Genomic DNA, 20,104 nt, shown 5'->3' on the forward strand with positions numbered 1-20,104 from the left:
CAGCCTACTCCAGAAAATAGGCAACTTGCCTGAAAAGAATCTAAGTGGGTTCAGTTTTCCTTGAACAATTGTCTAGGTCACCCATCTACAAAAGATAGGTTAGAGATAATATCTCTCAATTAGCCAGCATTATTCATGGGTGGCCAGCTCTGCTAGGAACTTGATAGGGTCTTTGCCCTCATGGGAATGACAATCTAGCTAAAAATATAAATATTAGAGGCATGAAACAGGAAGAAAACAACAGCAGATAATACATAATTTATTTCTAAATTATATAGTTCATAATAAGTTATGTGTTAGCATAGTGGCCAGAAACTGACTTTATTTCACCTGATTTCCTTTTGCTTTTACCTGATCATTGCTATTGTGGGGAAAGAAGAATGTCTGCCTCAGTGTGATCCTCTGGCTAGTACACTGAGAGTGGAGTTTCTAAAGGTTAATACATTTTGAGCATTTGAAGAGCTGTGAACAGTGCTGATAAACTCTAGAGCACACTTGATAAGAAGCAATATCCTGAAAAAGCTCAGGACAAGCTATTGTTGTTGTTCGGTTATTTCAGTTGTGTCCAACTCTTCATAGCCCCATTTGGAATTTTCCTGGCAAAGATGCTGGAGTGGTTTACCATTTCCTTCTCCAGCTTACTTTATAGAGGAGAAAACTGAGGTAAATGGGACTAAGTGACTTGCCATGAGTCACACAGCTAATAAATGGGTGAGGACAGATTTGAACTCAGGAAGACGAGTGCTCCGAACATCAGGCCCAGCACTCTATTTAATGTGCTACCTCACAGGGCAAGTAAATTCCAGGCAATTTTTGCTTATTGGTTGTTGTCCTTCATTCTCAAAGAAAACCAAAATGACATCAATAGGTGAAGTCTTTTGACTGGCACATAAACCAGATTTAAGTGAGGTAGAATTGAACCAAAGTCTTTGGTTTCACTCTCTCTGCCAGTCATCAAAATTCATTGGCAAGTCAAAAGTCAAGACCACTGGTGATGGCTCAGATGCAGTGCAGTGAACAGCTTTGGTGTTTTCGATGTCTGACCAAATGCTAAGGACTTCACAGCATCCATTTCTTCCACCTTCATAGCCTTTGAAACAAATTGTTCTCATCTACCCATTCTCTTGGTCTGGCCTGTCTGCCTAGATGGTTTTACCTGGTTATGGCCACTTCACATATTATAGTTTCTTGAACCCATAGGTGAAAGCTAGGTGAAAGATGAACACCAAAGTTAGATGAGCAGCCCTGAAAAGGGCTTAGCAAGCCCTCACACTAGATGTGTGCTAGTCTTCCCTGAACACCCTGGACAATCCACCAGAAGATGATAGCCAAATAACTTCATGAACTTCTCGCCTTGCCTCAGTCTCTTCTCCCTCTCTCCCCCTTCTTTCCCTCTTCCTCTCCCTCCTCCCAGTCCACCTCCTCCTCTTTCTCTTTCCCTTCCATATTTCCTTCTTTCTCTCCCTTTTCCACATTATCCTCTTCATGCGCTCTCCTCTGTCTAGTTTTTATTCTTAACTAGCCATTTATATGAGCATGAAGTATGTTTTTAAAACATGTCTTTTATTAATTGAATAAAATCTTATGTTCTCTCCACTTAATTTTAAAAGCAGTTGTATTAATTTAATTTTAATAATTTGGTATCAAATATATATATATATATATGTTCAAAGCAAAATGCTAAGTGCAGAGGGAAATACAAAGATGAGTAACAGAAAACTCCTGCCTTCAAGGAGTTTCCTACATATTAGAGGAGATAAGATCAAAGCATAGATACTGATCATAATATAACAAAAAAATAGACAATGATGAGTATATGAGTGCCATAACCACAGTGCCAGCAGAGGTCCAAGACAAGGAGAACTCAATTCATACTAAAGGATCAAAAAGAACTTGGCAGAGGAAGAGGTTTCAAAGCTAATTCTTAAAATCTAGATAAGATTTCTCCTTATTTTTCAAAAAAAATTAAAATATGGATTAAAGAGATAGGATTTCAACAAATGAGGCTAGAACTGCTTCAGTATAACTCAAGGAGTTGGGATGAGGGGAGAGAAGAAATAATAGTAGGAGATACAGGTGATGGAAAAATTTTAAAACATCAAAAATTTTATTATAAAAAATTAATAGCCTCATTTTTTAACTAAACTTGCCATTTCATAGTGCCTGGCACATAGTAGGTGCTTATTAAATTCCACTGGTTTTCCTTGCCTTTATTGGTATAGAGAGTTCCAAATGAGGAACTTCCTCTTCAAAGCAGACAAGCACTTTTATTTCTGTGTCATCATAGCCACCTTTGGCAGACTGAGAAAGCCTATGGACCCTTTCACAGGATAAAGTTCTTAAATGCATAAAATAAGATTCAGAGAACTGCTCTGTTAGCTATATTGGAATTGTTGTTTAGTGATTTCAGCCATGTTTGTGACCCCTTTGGGGGGTTCTATTGGCAGAGATATTGGAATAATTTGCCATTTCCTTCCCAGATTATTTTCCAAATGAGGAAGCTGAGTTAAGTTACTTGCCCAGGGTCACACAGCTGACTCCAGGCCAGGCAATCTATCCACTTCACTATCTAGTTGCTTATATTGAAATATGGTTGTCAAAATTTTTTTTCAAGTTCATAGACCTCTGATTAACAGTACCTGTCTTAAAAAAAAAAAGTTATCTCAAGCATTAAAAGGTTAAGTGACTTGGCCAGGGTCATCTAGCCAGTATGTATCAGAAGCAAGAGTTGAACAAACTCTTCACATCTCTTGACTTACATTTTCTCCACCAATAAAATAAGGAAGTTGGGTTAGATGGTCTCTAAAATGCCTATCTCCAGCATTCAGTCATTTTGCTAAAATGAGATGACTGTAAGGATGGAAACCCATAAGCACAAATATTTCTTCCCTCTTCATTGGCCTTTTCCAATTCTGCTTTTACTTCCTCCCATTTACGATTAGATTTCCATTCCTCTAGGTTCTTTTATTTGCCATAGATCCTTTTAGCAGTCTGTTGAAGCCTATTGACCCCTTCTTAGAAGAACTATATTAACTTTTATATATTGATTTCATATATACTGATTATATATAGAATGTGTACATACATAAAACACATAAAAATACACATACTGTATATTTTAAGTATTTAAAATAAAATACCTAAGACTGTACAGGAAACTATCTTGAAATGTAATTATTAAAATATCTTTTATAATAAGTTCATAGACCACAGGTTAATATTCCCTGCCCAGGAGACCTTCTCTTCTATTCCTCACACTCCTCTAATCAGTTCTGTGCCCTTTGGCACTGACCCTCAGCAGATGAGACCACAGGTTTTCCTCTCCTGGGGCTATCTGTCTTCCTTTAATTGGTCTGACATTGCCTGGCAGGGGTCTGCAATTAAATCTGTCATTTCTCCCAGGGTCCCTTTCGGTCGCTTTATTGGCTTCTCTCTTGGTGTGCCTCGGTCTTCTGTTCCTCGGAAGCCCTGGCTGAGGGCCCAGGTCTCTATACGTGACATAGCTGAAAGCTGCCTGGTTTCTGAGGACAGCTGGGACCCTTTGCTTGTTACTTTTTCTCTCTGGATAAGTAATATTTCCCCCAGGGGTGTGTAGTCATTCTTGGACTTGTGCCACAACATACAAGGCAAACAAGATGTGTAGGTGTGCATGTGTGTGTGTGTATATATATATATACCCAGTGTGCCTGGCTGGGCTTTTATCGGTCAACATCATTTCCCAAGTGCTAGATTTGAAGTTATAGTTCAAGGTAGGCCACTGGCTTATCGTTTGACCTTGGGCATCGCATCCCTTCTTTGGGCTTCACGCTCTTCAACCATAAAAGAGTGAGAAGGTTGGACTAAGGTCCTTCTGGTAGCTAAACCCCATGATCCTTTGGTGGGAGGGGAACAGATTTGTTTTTCTACTTTCAGAGGAATGAGTCAACCCTTACATCTGTTCCTGTTAAATCTGAATAATGTAACAACTGGTGCTGAGGCAGGATGAAGAGAGAAAGAAGAATGGAAAGGTGAGAAAGCAGACAGAGGAAGAGGGAATGTAGGGAAAGGAAGGTAGAAGGACCTCAACTAACAAATCTTGGGTTTGGGACAACTGTTGTTGGTAGGAGGCATAAAATGGCTAAATAGAGGACAATATCTACAAATACTCTTGCCCCAGGACAGGGATTGCAAACACTGAAGGCAATATCCATCTGGACATCCTTAAAGAAAAGTGGTTGGCTCCATATGATATCAGGACCGCCCTACTCCCTATTCAGAGCCTGCTGGGAGAACCCATGATGTGGACTGACAGTGGGCAGTAAGGAATAGTGCATTTCTTACTAACTAACTAACTAACTAGAGGTTTAACATACACTACAAAATCTGTAGTCTCAGTATTGGTCAAGCATGAACAGTAGATTGTTCAGCTATCCACTCTGTACTAGATCTGTAATACTCTATACAAAGCATCAGCTTTGTGTTCTTAGAAATAATTAATTACCTCCTCCAATGTACTCCATCCCCCCACCACGGATTCACTCTAGAAGGGCAGCAAGACCTTGCCCTTCTTAACAAATGATGACAAGGATGACAAGCTTGGGCACTGGGGACTCTGGCATTCCAGAAGACTCCCCCAATCTTGTGCATGCTCTTTATTCCCTATGGCAACAAACCCCAAAACATACCTCCACCTGAGTTTGGAACGGGAGATGCTAAGCTACCAGACCCCAATAAATATGCCAACCCTGATCCACAGGGGGTGGAAACTGCCACTCTGCATTGGAGCTGCTATTCTGTACTATCAGCTCCAAAAAGGCTACTCTACAATCCCCCGGGTTTATCCATTAGCCCTAAGGCTACCTGATTAGCCCCCAGACTATTCCTCCAGCTATTAGGCTATTTTCCCACCATAAACCACTTCTTCGGATAAAATTCTTTTCTTCTAGATTGAACAGAGTTTGAGTCTCCCATTCTGGGGGAGAGACCCTGCTGCAAACTTGGGTGTGTTTCTCCCACATCAAACATGCATGTTGCTGGGCTTTGGGCAAACCCTATGGCCTTTAAAAAATACCTGCTGGTTGTTCAAAAACATTCATAGCCACTCTCTTTATGGTGGCAAAAAATTGGAAAATGAGGGGATGCCCTTCAATTGGGGAATGGCTGAACAAATTGTGGTATATGTTGGTGATGGAATATTATCGTGTTACAAGGAATGATGAAATGCTTGACTTCCATGTGAATTGGAAAAACCTCCATGAACTGATGCTTAGTGAAATGAGTACAAGCAGGAGAATATTTATTGTACACAGAAACTGAAACATTGTGGGATAATCAAATGTAATAGACTTTGCTACATACCAGAAAGAATTCTATCCACATCGAGAGAAGGAACTGTGGGAGTAGAATGAAGAAGACAAATATATGATTTATCACTTGTTTATATGAGAATATGATTTGGGGTTTTGGTTATAAAAGATTATTACAAAAATGAATAATATAGAAATAGGTTTTGAGCAATAATACATGTATAACCTAGGAAAATTGCTTGTTAGCTCCAGGAGGGAGGAGAAACACAGGAGGGAGAGAATATTAATCATGTAACCATGGAAAATATTTAAAAATAAATTTTTTAAAATATCTACTGGAAACCTCCATGAAGCAGATGACTAGCCAAGAGTCTTGACCCTGACTGCACAGCCTCCCTTGCCTTCATCTTGTGTGTATGTGTAAGTGAGTGTAGCCTTTTCCCTTCCTTATGAACTGTCTTCTCTATTCTGTCCAGGACTCTGTATCATGGTCTTCTTTTTTCTTCTAATATTTTTCTTTTCTTTTTTTTCTTCTTCAACTCTCTAGTCCAGCCCTCACTATTAATATATACATAAATTTTGTTGTTTTTTTAAATCTCATCCAGAATTTTCAGGCCTTGCCTTCTTAGGAGGAAAGGTAGATAAAAGACAAGTGGGACTGGAAGAGGAGGACAAGAAACCAGGAATTATCTGGCTACAAGACAATTTGAAGGCATGGCAGTGGTCATGAAAGGGAAGCAGAGCCACTCAGGTAAGTCAGTACCATGAGGGAAAACTCCACTCATCCCTAAGTTTACCTCTAGAAGAAAAGGAGGAGAGAGGCCACGGCTGGCTACTAGGACCAGTGTGCATCTTTGCTCACTGCCCTGAGTCTGGACATGAGATTGGCAAGTTCTGAATTCAGTTTTATCTGTTCATTCAGTCATAATTAGGCTCTGGGAAATCGATCCACATTAACTCAACTCACAAGGACTGTTTAAAACCAGAATGCCAAATGGATAATTTGTAATAAGGGACAAACCTTCCAATAGAGGGAGGAATGTTTGTGTAACTGAATTAGTCAAGCAGCCAATAGTCAATAAACATTTATTAAGCACCTATTATGTACCAGACACTGTGCTAAGCACTGTATTATTAAGTACTTGGTTATTAATTCATTGCTAATTAGTTACCAAAAGGCTAGCTTGTGAGGTTAGAGACAAAATCCTATTGAGCCAAAATAATACCTTCTACTAAGACACTGTTTCATCATCAAACATAATTTATGCCTTTACTTAAATATTGTCTTTGCCAGATCTCTCTTTTGGAAAACTGCATATTAGGGCAGCTGGATGGAATAATAGAGAGAGTGTCAGATGGAGTCCATCTGGAGTCAGATGGACCTGGGTTCAAATCTGGATTCAGACACTTCTTAGTTGTGTGACCCTGAGCAAGTCATTAGACCCTGATTGCTTAGCCCTTGGCCTTCTGTCTTAGAATTGTTTTTAAGACAGAAATTAAGTATTTTGAAAAGAAAAACTATATCCTCTGAGAGCAATAAAATAGATGTTGGGAGTTGAGAGAGATATCAAAGAACATTTCATCCAATGACCACATTTTATTGGTGAAGAAATTGGAAAAAAAATAGGTGATTTTCTGAAGGTTAGAAAGAGTCAGTGTTAGAATTCCGGTCTTAATAATTCCCCATCTGATGTCCCTTCTAACATATCGGGCATATCTCTCCTTAGATTGCTATCACCTTAGTTTGGTTCCATTTTTCAAATATTTCCCTAGCTGAAAAGGAGAGAGCGGGTGAAAAAGAAAAATGAAAATGATGTTTGCTTACTTAGGCAGCCAGGCAGGACCTGGAAGTCTGAAAGCCTTAATATCTAAATCCATCCTTAGATATAGACTAGCTGTAAGACCTTGGACAAATCATTTAACCACTGTCTGCCTCAGTTTTTTTCCCATTTGAAAGTGGGGATGATAATAATAGTGCCTACCTCCCAGGGTGGTGGGGAGGATAAATTGAGATAAATTTATAAAGTGTTTTATAAACTCTAAAACACTCTAGAAATGTTGTAATTTATAATTTCACCAAGAAATGTCCCTGATTGGGGGCAGCTGGGTAGCTCAGTGGATTGAGAACCAGGCCTAGAGATGGGAGGTCCTAGGTTCAAATCCGGCCTCAGCCACTTCCTAGCTGTGTGACCCTGGGCAAGTCACTTGACCCCCATTGCCTAGCCCTTACCACTCTTCTGCCTTGGAGCCAATACACAGTATTGACTCCAAGACGGAAGGTAAGGGTTTAAAAAAAAAAAAAAGAAATGTCCCTGATTCTAGCTCCTCCTCTCTAAAGCAAGGGTTATTAACCTGGGGTCCATGAATTTTTTAAAAAATATTTTGATAATTGTATTTCAATATAGTTCAATATGGCTTCCTTTGTAATCCTGTGTATTTTATACTCGGCATTTAAAAAACATTCTAAGATAGATTTATAGGTTTCACTAGACCATGAAAGAATTCATTGCACAGAAAAGTTTAAGAGCTCCTGAAATAACTAGGTGGCATCTTGGGTAAGACTGCAACTCTTAGAGTCAGGAAAAAATTGATTTCAAACCTTACCTGAGACTCTAGCTATTTGACCCTAAGAAAATCTTTTAACTTCTCTCAGCCTCAGTGTCCTCATCTGTAAACTGAGGATAATAATATCACCTATCTCACAGGGCTGTCATAAGGATTGAATGGAACAAATAAACAGTGCCTTGAAAAATTCAAACATGCTAGCTATTATAATTATTAATATATAAATAGGAGGTAAAGTATTCTGTTGTTCTGGTCCTTTTCTATCCCTCGTTTTCCAACAGTGTCTTTATGCTCACAAAATCATAGGATCTCAGAGCTAGAGATTCCACAAAGTCTATATATAGCCCAGTGTGCCTACCTGGAGTTTGAATCTCTTCATTGAGGTATCACCCAGCCTTTTCTGGGAAACTGGAAAGTCACTACTTCTGAGGCAACCCATTCTTTTTTCACTCTTCTCATTGAAGCTTTTCTTTAAGTCAAACTCTCTCTCTCTCTCTCTCTCTCTCTCTCTCTCTCTCTCTCTCTCTCTCTCTCTCTCTCTCTCTCCCCCTCCCTTCCCCCCCCCCATCTAGTTGGCTCAATGGATTGAAAGCCAGGGCTAAAGACGGGAGCTATTGGACTCATGTCTAACATCAAACACTTCTTAGATCGATGACCCTGGGCAAGTCACTTAATTCCAATTGTCTAGCCCTTACTGCTCTTCTGCCTTGGAACCAATGCTCAGTATTGATTCTAAAATGGAAGGTAAGGGTTTAAAAAAAATCTTACTCTCTACAAAATCCACATTGGTCCTAATTTTGTTCTCTGGGGACAAGCAGAACAAGTCTGTCTTGTTGACTCCATTCTTTCCAGCCTTTATACACCATAATTCTCTGCACATACTTGGTGATCCAGTGACACTGACCTCCTTGTTGTTTCTCACCCACAATAATCCATCTTCCAAAGTTGTGTATCTTCATTGGGTGTTCCACATTCTTGGAATGTTCTCTCTCCTTTCTTATACCTCCAAGATTTCCAAGAGGGAAACTCAGGGTTTTTGCAGCTACTACATAAACCTATTGACTAGCTTGAAGACTATCATTTGAAGACTCAGCTTGAATTCTCCATCCAAAGAAATCTTTCCTAGTCTTCTCACCCCATAACCCTAATTCCAGACCCTTCCCTCTGAGATTACATCCAGTTAACTTTATATGAACATAGTATGTTGCCTTCCCCCTTGGAATGAGTGAGTTCCTTGCAGATAGGAACTCATTTCTGCCTTTCTTTATATTAGGGAACACATAGCCCAATCCTTAAGGGCCCTATAACAAGCACTTAATAAATGCCTGTTGAGGGGAAGTTAGTGGCTGGAGTTGGAAGGACCTGGATTCAAATCTTCCTAGCTGTGTGCCACCAGACAATTCACTTAACCCCAGCTGCCTAACCTCATCTCTCTTGTGCCTTGGAACTGATATTTGCATGGATTCTAAGATGGAAGGAAAGGGCCTAAAAATAAAAATAAAAATTTTAAAGTAAATGTTTGTTGATTTTCACATGATAGTCCTTCAGATAACTGAAGAACACTATAATATACTCCCTAACTCCAGGACATCCCATCCTTGAAAGGGCCAACTCATCAATCAGGGGAACATCTCAACTAGGGACAAACTTCATAAGTCCCCTGCCTCAGGATCTTTGTACATTACATTTGGACCCACTTTCCCCAAGGACCTTGTGTATATACCGAAGGAGAAATATATGTCAAGTGAGTTTAAGCCTCATCTACCCAAGGGAAAGTGTACCCAATTCCCAACCTACAAGTTTATGGGAATAATTTTATGCTTCTGTCCTTGCTATTACTTCTTAGTAAATATCCCCTTATAAAACTTAATTGACATCCATTGGTCAACTAGCATTGGGGTGATATCAGTTGGTTAATTAACTTTGGTAGAGTACATCAAATTTTGAGGGGGAGGCTTTATGGTGACAGGTGTCAGAAGTTACAGCCTGTTACCTAGAATATTGAGGAGAAGAGAGTCCACCACTCCATGGGAATCCAACCTGCCATTGTTAGCAGAGATTAAAAGAGTGAGCAATTCCTGTGTGCAGAAGCAATGCCACAGAGAAGATCTGGAGCTAGAAAGGGGATCTTAGTGAAAAGTTAGTCCCATCTCCTCATTTTATAAATAGAAAATTGAAACTCAGAAAACTTACATATTGTTTCATAGCAGGGATGAAATCTGAACCCATATCCTCTGGTGGCTCTGTCTACTACAATGGGATACTTCCAGCTGGATGTTTCTCCAATTCCCATCATGATTACCCCTTCCCCCCAGAATGTAGCTGAACCTCCAATGGTTGGGAAATATGACAGCTCTCACTTACTTTGCTGCATTTCCATCCACTTAGCTGTGCTAAGAGGTTGTATTTTTAATCTGCCTAATTAAGTAAATTCTTTTTTCTCTCTGTCAGGGCTTTTCCTCCCTTAATCTGTGTCTGCTTCTCTCAAATACTCCTTTTTCTATTTAAACAATTCTCTGTTTCTGACACCCCTTATCTCCCCTACTTAGCTAGTTACTTACCTTATTAGTATTACTTTTCAGAAGGACCTCCTTTTATGTCTTTTCTTGACAACCCTCTAGTTGAGTCTTCTGGGGAACCTCCTTGCTACTGAATAGCAGATATTGACTTGAAGTTAGGTGTTAGTTGTGCTATACAACCCAATATGAAATGATGTGCTATACTAAGCTTTTATATTAATCATCTGTTGGGTGTAGAACACAATGCCTGGTAATGCAGCATATCCATACAAAATTTAGCTAAAGTGCTATACCTGACCTCAAGGAGCTAACAGTCCAATACAGATCAATAGGGTCTTGGCATGGTATGACCATTTTCCTTGGGCTTAAAATCTATGTCTTGGGGAAGCTAAGTGTCTCAGTGGATTGAAAGCCAGGCCTAGAGACTGGAGGTCTTGGGTTCAAATGTATCCTCAGACACTTTCTAACTCTATGACCCTGGGCAAGTCACAACCCCCACAACCTAGCCCTTACCACTTTTCTGCCTTGGAACCAATATGTAGTTGATTCTAAGATGGAAGGTAAAGATTTTAAAAATAAAATTAAAAAAATAAAATAAAGTCTGTGTCTCAAGGCAACTAGGTGACTCTGTGAGTTGAGAGCCAAGCCTCAAGTTGGGAGGACTGGGTTCAAATCTTACCTTGGTCACTTCCTAGCTTGGGCAAATCACTTAAACCTCAATAGTTAGACCTTACTGCTCTTCCACCAAAACTTGTATCAATTCTAAGACAGAAGGCAAGGGTTTAAAAAAAAATAAAGTCCATGTCTGCTCACTAATAACCCAACCCAAGTTCCTCAAAGTAAAATGTAAAATTCTTTATATTTGCCTCTCCAGAATTTAGCATAGTTCATGACTCCTCTTGTTGTTTAGTCATGTCAGTCATGTCCAACTCTCTCTGACCCCATTTGGGCTTTTTTGGTACAGGGTCTGTAGAGGTTTGCCAGTTCCTTCTCCAGCTCACTTTACAAATGAGGAAACTGAGGCAAACAGGATGAAATGACTTCACCAGGATCACACAACTAGGGAGTGTGGATCATATTTGAACTCAGAAAATTGAGTCTTCCTGATTTGAGGTCCTGCACTCTAGCCACTCAGCCACATAGCTGCCTGCCTGGCTCAGAGTAAGAATCAAATTAACATTTGTTGAGTTCAACTAAGTCTCTTTCCTCAATCTCTGTCAGTTCACAAGCCATGTTATATTCCCCTTCCTTCCCAGGCAGGCAGTCTCTCAAAGATCCAACAGCGAATTTGGCCAAGGATTTCCTGGGTATTAGCTCAGCCTTAGCTCCCTCTTTTGTTCATTTTCCAGTGAAGCTATCAAGAGAAAAAAAAATCAACTAAATAGTTTGAAATTACATCATGTTCTGTGTTCTTATCTGTTTGTATGTGTGTGTGCATGAAGGCTTGTGTTTCTCTGTTTATTCATATGTGCCAAGGCATGAATCTGTGCCCATGTGCATGTATGTGGCCTCAGTGTGTGATCACAATCGTGGGTAGATGTGAGTCTGTGTGCTTCAGAGGTCTTTGGATTCCTGCTTGTGTGTGTGTAGATCTCTGTGTGTCTCACTGTGGGAGCCTGGTCATGATTGTGTTTGAGGCCATACAATGAAACTGTTGAAGGTCAGACCTTCAAGCTGAGGAGTGTTGTGTCGGAGGACACCAACTGTGAACAAACTCTCTTCCCCTGACTAAGTCCAGCTTGAAAATGCCAGTTGCAGCAACATGGGGCATTTTGGCTTAAATGACAGACCAGGTAGCATTTGAGTTCCTGTGAATTTTGGTTCTTCTGGAAGCATTCTAAAGCTGAGGAGGGAAAAGGGATGAGGAATATCTGCTTTTAAAATATTTTTTATTTTTATATTTTAGAACAGATTACTGAAGGAATGACTGTGCCCTTGGATTGTTGAATTAAATTAAATCTCCCTACTCTCCATCAATGAACCAAGTCACTAAAGTAGATGACTCAATAACTCACAGATTCTTGTTATTCAGTTGTTTGGGTCATGTCCAATACTCTATGGCCTCATTTTGAGGTTTTCTTGGCAAAGATACTAGAGTAGTTTGCCATTTCCTTCTCCAGTCCATTTTACAAATAAGGAAATGAGAGGCAAACTAAGTAAAGTGACTTTCCCAGGGTCACAAAGCTAGGAAGTGTTCAAGGCCAGATGAAGATGAGACTTCTTTTTTTTTTTAACACTTATTTATTTAGAGTATTTTTCCATGGCTACATGATTCATATTCTTTCTCTTTCCTCCCCCATCCCATTGCCAACAAGCAATTCAACTGGATTTTGCATGTATCATCGATCAAGACCTATTTCCATAGTATTAATATTTGCAATAGAGTAATCATTTAGAGTCTACATCCCCATTCATGTCCCCATTGAACCATGTGATCAAGGAAATGTTTTTCCTCTGTGTTTCTGCTCCCACAATTCTTTCTCTGAATGTAGATAGCTTTCTTTCTCATAGGTCCCTCAGAATTGTCCTTTATCATTGCATTATTGCTAATAGAGAAGTCCATTATGTTCAATTGTGCCATAATGTATCAGTTTCTGTGAACAACGCTCTCCTGATTCTGCTCCTTTTGCTCTGCATCAATTCCTAGAGGTTGTTCCAGTTCACATGGAATTCTTCCAGTTCATTATTCATTTGAGCACAATAGTATTCCATCACCAACAAATACCACAATTTATTCAGCCATTCCCCAATCGAAGCCCATCCCCTCATTTTCCAATTTTTTGCTACCACAAAGAGCACAGCTATGAACATTTTTGTACACGTATTTTTCCCTATTATCTCTTTGGGATACAAACCCAGCAGTGGTATGGCTGGATCAAAGGGCATGCAGCCATTTAAAGCCCTTTGGGCATTAATTCCAAATTGCCATCCAGAATGGTTGGATGAATTCACAACTCCATCAGCAATGCATTGGTGTCACAATTTTGCCACACCCTCTCCAACATTTATTACTTTCCTTTGCTATCATATTAGCCAATCTGCTAGGTGTGAGTTGGTACCTCAGAGTTGTTTTGACTTGTATTTCTCTAATAATCATAGATTTAGAACACTTTTTCATGTGATTGTTGATAGTTTTGATTTCTTTATCTGAAAACTGCCTATTTATGTCCCTTGACCATTTATCATTTGGAGAATGGCTTGATTTTGTTGTACAATTGATTTAGTTCATTGTATATTTGTGAAATAAGACCTTTGTGAGAGGTTTTTGTTATAAAGATTTTTTTCCCCAATTTGTTGCTTCCCTTCCAATTTTGGTCTAATTGGTTTTGTTTGTACTAACTTTTTAGTTTAATGTAATCAAAATTATTCATTTTCCATTTTGTACCATTTTCTATTTCTTGCTTAAATATATGGAATGCTTCATAAATTTGCATGTCATCCTTGCACACACACCATGCTAATCTTCTCTGTATCATTCCAATGTTAGTATATGTGCTTCCAAAGCAAGCACAAGATGAGTCTTCTTGATTTAAAGCCTGGCAGAATCCACTGCACCACCTAGCAACCCCAACTCACATTAGGGAAATCCTATGATTCTTATATAGGCTCTATGGATTCTAATCTCAACTTCAATTTTTCCTGGAAAATCAAGTTCCCAGAACAAGACTACATCTTACCCTCATTGATCTAAGAGCATCCCCTGAGAAGTTGGAAGTATCTTTCCAAAACTATCACAGTAAGTCTCTATTGTTTGAGTTATTCCTAGTATCAGTCCCCAATTATGGTGCATATGTCCCCAATATTTTTGATTGACTCAGTGATAAATACCTTAGTATCATTTAATCAATTAACATCAATTAACCTTATAAATGAAATATTTACTGAAAAGTTATAAAAGTATAAACACCACTACCCAATGGAAATACACTCCTTTGTATACAATTTTAGTCCCTGAGAATACTGGGTTCATACTTAAAATAATTGCTACAAAGCTAAGTGGCTCAGTGGAAAGAGAACCAAGTCTAGATACTGGAGGTCCTGGAATCAAATCTGGCCTTAGACACTTCCTAGCTGTATGACCTTGGGCAAGTTATTTAAACCCCATTGCCTAACCCTTCCCACTCTTTTGCTTTAGAACCAATAGTATTGACTCTTAAACAGAAGATAAGGTTGATATTGTTTTGTTAAGAGTTCACTGAAATTTTACTTGGAGTGGAGATAGAGCCACCCCCAAATATCCCACATCTATACTCCATCCTTGAGATTCTGGGAATCAAAGAGTATCATTCTTCCAAATTCTGGAGGGCTTGGGATATGAGAGCCCTCTGCATATCTTTCTCCCTTCCTTTGTTCCACTTTTCCATCCTTCCTTCTTCCCTTCCATTTCTCTTTCTTTCATTTTTTAAAAAAACTTTACCTTCTGTCTTAGAATCAATATTGTGAATTGGTTCCAAGGCAGAAGAGCAATAAGGACTAGGCAACAATAATTAAGTGACTTGCCCAGGGTCATGCAACAAGGAAGAGTCTGAAACCAAATTCTAAACCTAGGCCTCCTCTATCTAGGCCTGACTCTCAGTCTGCTGAGCCACCTAGCTGCCCCCTCTTCCATTTCTTTCATACTTTCCTTCTTTTTCCCATCCCTCCTTTCTTCCTCTCCCTCCCTCCTTAGTTATTTCCTTCCTTAGTTATTTCCTTCCTTCCTTTTTGTCTTCAATGAGTACTTAAGTTCCTACTATTCTCCAGGCCCTGAACCTAGACAAAAATTAAAGAGTCTCTGCCTTCAGAAACCTTATATTATACTTAGTAGAGGGTGGAGGGAAGATATTCCACAATATCTACATAGATATACAAACACAAAATATATACAGAATAAGATACAAAATAATTTGAGAGACACTAAAAACTAGGAGGATCCAAAAAAGCCTCAAGTGTCATCTGAGCTTAGCTTTGAAGGGAATTCAGGACCCTAAGAATAGAAAACCAGAAGGGAAAATGTTTCTGGAAATGCCTGTTAATGTCCAAGTCCCAGGAGCCCCCAAATAAGTCCATGCTCATACAGATCCAGGACCAATCCTGGAGCCTGAACACCAAACTGTTCAAGTTTCTAAAATTCAGATTAGGCATGTGTCATGTCCAAGGTTTTTCAACCTGTGGTTAATAAGGTTCTCTGCTGTGTGTAGAGTATCAGATATTTGTTTTCCTCACTCCACAAGCAGCTAGCAGCTGCCTCCCAGAGGTGTGGTAAGGATGTGAGAGAATATTTGTAAGCTGCTTAGCACAGTGCATGGCACAAAGTAGAAACTATATAAATTCTAGTCATGTCTAGACTCATGGATGCAGAGACCTATAGAAAACATAAAATACTTGAAAAATTCATTAATTATATTACCCTAGAATATTTAAAAAAACCACACACCTTGAGGCAGCTAAGTAGTACAGTAGAGAGAGCAACAGGCCTGGAGTTCGGAGCATCTAAGTTCAAATCCAGCCGCAGACACTTCTTAACTGTGTGACCCTAGACAAGTCACTTAGCCCTGATTGCCTAGTCCATCCCATTCTTCTGATTTTGAATTGATATTAAGACAGAAGGTAAGGGTTAAAAAAATTTTTAAGACAAAGACACCTTACACTGATGTTCTTGCTTATCTTATTTCTGCACTGAATGGGTAACTCATATCTCTCTCGTGGTTAGCTGGCAAGATGGCGATCTCCTAGTCCTTTATATTAAGGCTAATCCTTCAGCTGTGGTTCCTCCTGATGGCAGACCTTTCCTTTATATTTCTCTCTGTGTGTAGCCAGTGACCATCTCCCATACTCAGAAAATCTCTAGCTTAAAATACTATCAAATTCAGGATTATTCATGAGGTAGTGCCCAAGGCTCAGTGTCTAGGCTGATCTATGCTCACCAAAGGAAAGAGAAAAATGTAGAAGACAGCTAGGACTCAAAGATCCAGGAACTCCTTTTTTTAGGACATGTACAAGCACATGCCTACCATTGCCAGGTGATTCTGTTTTAAGTTGCTCCTGGTGAAAAGTAGAAGAAAGAAATTTTTCGCCTCTTTGTTTCACTGGTGAAATAGATGGTAATGAGTTAGATCCAATCCATGGCTCACTCTTAGATACCTCTGGAGGGCTATTTCTCTAACAAGAACTTTTCCTAGGGGCATCCAAGTGGTACAATGGATACAGATCCAGGCTTGGAGTTGGGAAGACCTGGAATCAAATCTGGCTTCATTCACTTCCTGGCTGTGTGACCCTAGGCAAGTCACTCAACCCCAATTGCCTAGCTTTTACCACTCTTTTGCCTTAGAACACATAACTTAATATTGATTCTAAGACAGAAGGTAAGGTTTAAAAAAAGAGCTCATCTTTCTGAGCTAAAGTCAAATGATTGTCAGGAGATACCCCTAATCACTGGGCATCCATCAGAAGAGACTGGTGTGTCCTCTGAGCAAGGAGCTAAGGTACATGTCTTCTTCAGTGGAAGGTTCCCATTGAGACAGATTCATGTCCTGTAATATTGAGTTAATTGATGGGACAGTGGACATATTAGATTAACCTTAGACTCCTTGAATTCCATAAAGCCCCTTGTACAAAGGCATGAGGGTGTAAGATGGAATGTCATGGGGGAGGAACACTAAGTCAGTCAGTCTGGCAGGAATGTAGGGGCATGAAGGGAGAGAAGGGAGGAGGAGCCAGGTTATGAAAAGCCTTAGCCAAAGGACAAAAGAAGAGTTTGAATTTCATCTGTTTTATCCCTGGGGCCACAGGGAACCACTGTAACTACTTGAGAAAGAGAATGGTATGATCAGATCTGCATTGAAGAGCTACTCCAGAAAGGCAGCTAGGTGGCTCAGTGGATAGAGAGCCAGGCATGGGGTGCAAATCTAGTCTCAGATACTTCCTAACTGTATGAGCCTGGACATGTCTCTTAACCCCAATTGCCTAGCCCTTACTGCTCTTCTACCTTAAAATCAATACTCATTATTAATTCTAAAAAGAAGGTAAGGATTAAAAGGAAAGAAAACAGCCATTCCAAAGTCCTGAGTCAGTTAGAGATAGGAGAAGACTGTCATTCACTCAGAACCCAACATCCCTGGATCAGGACATTTTAGATCTAAGATAAATTTGGGAAGGTCATCTAGTCTAAACCTTTATTTTACATATGAGGAAACTGAGGCCAAGTGACTTGCCCAAGGTCATACTGGTATTATCAAAAAAGGGGATCTCTGGAACCTTGTACAGTTGGAGTAGAGAACCCATTGACAAAGATACTGAGGGTGGCTGTAGTAACAGTGAGCAGTGAAGAATATAAAACAAGACATTTTAATAGATAAAAAAAAACTTGCAGTTCTTGTCTCTCCAGCATTTCAAAATAAAAGTTGATTTTCTGCATTATTTTAATTGAGATACAAACAACTCTAAAAGACATAGACTCAAGTCTGAACATGCTCAGGAAAGCAGACCAAACTCACACACACATATTCATAATGAACCACATGTATACACACTCCTACCTCTGTCCCTCTCCTCCATGGACCAGAGCTCTGCTCTCATGCCTGGCTGCCCAAAGCTTCCTGTGGATTTACTTCAAAATCTAGACTTTCTTTTGTCTTTCTATCCCCAGCACCTAGGACAGTGCTTCCATCAAAAGTATTTCTAGAAAAGTGACACTCCTCCTCCTCCTCCTTCTGAGTATATTTTTGATCTTTTATGGAGAAGGGTCAGGTTTCACCACAATGAACACCATGTAGGAATCTGAGAACGTTTAATTTCTTCTGTGGAAAGGAGAAATTGAGCCTGATTAGTAAATGAAAAACGACAAACATTTGTTAAATACCAACCATGTGCCAGGCACTAGACTGAGGTTCCACTGAGGATTCAAATATGAGAAAAAAGAAAGTTCTTGCCCTCCTGGAGCTGAAGATAACACATAAATGGGAGCTAAAAAAGCAAGAAAGAAGGTAACCATGCAAAGCACTTTGGATAATTTCAGAGTCGAAAGCAAAGCTGTGAGAGGAATGAACAATGGCTGACCTGGGCCTTCCTCAAAATGAAGGTTCTAGTTGAAATTCGCCAATGGGAGAAGAGGACTATAAGGATGAGGAGTATGTTCCAGACCACAGAGTCTGAGGAAACTTCCAGGGTTAGAAAACCACTGAGGCCTGGTGGCAAAGTCTAGAAGGGCAGAAGCAAAGGTACAAGGGGAATGAAGAAGTCAGGCAGATTTGAGTTCTGGTCTTAGCTCTGCCCATACCTCCTATGTGACATTGGGCAAGTTGATTCTTTTTAGGCTTCAGTTTTCCCACCTATAAAATGAGGTGATTATATTGGATGATCTCTCGGTTCCTTTCCAGATTTGGCATTTTGTGTTCCATCTAACATCCTATGTTCTGATATGAAGTGTCTTATGTTCTAATAATCATTGCTTTAAAGTCCATTCAAATTCTGACATTTTATGCTTATAAAACTGGTTTGACTTGAGTCTTTAAAAAAAAATCCAGAATGAGCTAGAAGTACTTCAGATATTTTATTACTACAAGTACAGTACATAATAAAGTAATTGTGTAATTAAGAGATAATGTCAATGCAGTAGAACATTGTTGACAAGATAATAGCCTCCTGCAGCTACATAAATGCCAAGACAAAGTGAACAAATTTATAGTGCTGGAGTGGCAAAATGATTGGCAAACAGAACTTAGTCCTGTTTGGTCCAACTTGACCCCTTAATGTAGACACCACCCAAACTGCTCTATACTGTGGTTATGGGTATCTTCTTCAAGAACCCAATGATTACTCTTCATTTTTCTCCCTTGCCTTCTGTAGCCTGCCTCTCCATTGCCTGACATTTTCTCCATCCCTCCTGTAGCATTATGGCTTAGAGTTGGGATCATTTATTTCAGGACATTGATCCTCTAACTTTCATATCTTTCTCCAAAAGCAGCTCTTTCTTGTTTCCAGAGTCCTGTGAGACCCCCACACACCTCCATTGCTGTATACAGGTCATCCTTAAGAGAGACACAGAAGGAAGCTGCAGGAAGTATAGAAAGTCATGACCTATGTGAGCAAGAAGATGAGACAAAATAGCTGTGTAATAACAGATTAAGATCAGATTTCTTCCTACTCAAAACTTCATTCTCATGAAGGCTGAAAGAAAAGAAACTTAAAATCTAAGAAGTCATAGCAGACATAGATAGAAAGAAATAGGATTTAATCACCAAATTTTCCCTAAATGTTAGAACTAAGCAGACCCTTCCAGATTGTACCCTTCTAACCCTGTCAGAGACAGAAACCTGAACTGATCAGACCCACAGCAAACATCACTTGTGTTATTTGTCTTTTTTCCTCCTTAGAAAGAGAGAAACTCAGGGCTCTTTTCTGTCACTGTTCTGCCCTGGTTTTGTAGCTTCTCTTGGAATTAAAGCCTTAATCCTTGAATCTCCCTGCAAAGATACAGGCATTCTGTACTATTTCTCCTAACAACTAAAGAAGAAATACCAAAGGGAATGAAAAAACAGCATCTATTCTATGATCCACCATATCAAGATTTTCTGTCTTTGAATTTATACAAGAGAATCCAAAAGAAAGATTACTGGCCCTAGGTGCATCTCTGTGCCAGCAGTATAGCCCCTAGGGCCGCTATCTTTTTCAAAAAGAAGGAAGTAATTTTCCACTCTATTTAAAGAAGAGAGGAATTGTTCCCCTCCCAACAGGAATCTCTAGCTGCTCTCTGCT

The 20,104-nt window shown here is 39.6% G+C and overlaps 1 long non-coding RNA gene and 1 other non-coding gene across 2 annotated transcripts; one reads left to right on the plus strand and one right to left on the minus strand.

Moving 5' to 3' along the window:
* The first annotated feature begins 11,914 nt into the window (after positions 1–11,914).
* On the plus strand, positions 11,915–12,340 carry LOC130457005 (uncharacterized). Its single transcript, XR_008915942.1, has 2 exons — positions 11,915–12,162; positions 12,276–12,340. It is a non-coding gene; the product is annotated as an uncharacterized LOC130457005 (long non-coding RNA).
* A 1,433-nt stretch (positions 12,341–13,773) lies between these two features.
* Positions 13,774–13,880, minus strand: LOC130457672 (U6 spliceosomal RNA). Its single transcript, XR_008916964.1, has one exon. It is a non-coding gene; the product is annotated as a U6 spliceosomal RNA (small nuclear RNA).
* Between the last annotated feature and the right edge of the window lie 6,224 nt (positions 13,881–20,104).

The sequence above is a fragment of the Monodelphis domestica genome, chromosome 2 (genome assembly GCF_027887165.1).
Source record: "Monodelphis domestica isolate mMonDom1 chromosome 2, mMonDom1.pri, whole genome shotgun sequence".
In the NCBI taxonomy this organism is placed as follows: domain Eukaryota; kingdom Metazoa; phylum Chordata; class Mammalia; order Didelphimorphia; family Didelphidae; genus Monodelphis; species Monodelphis domestica.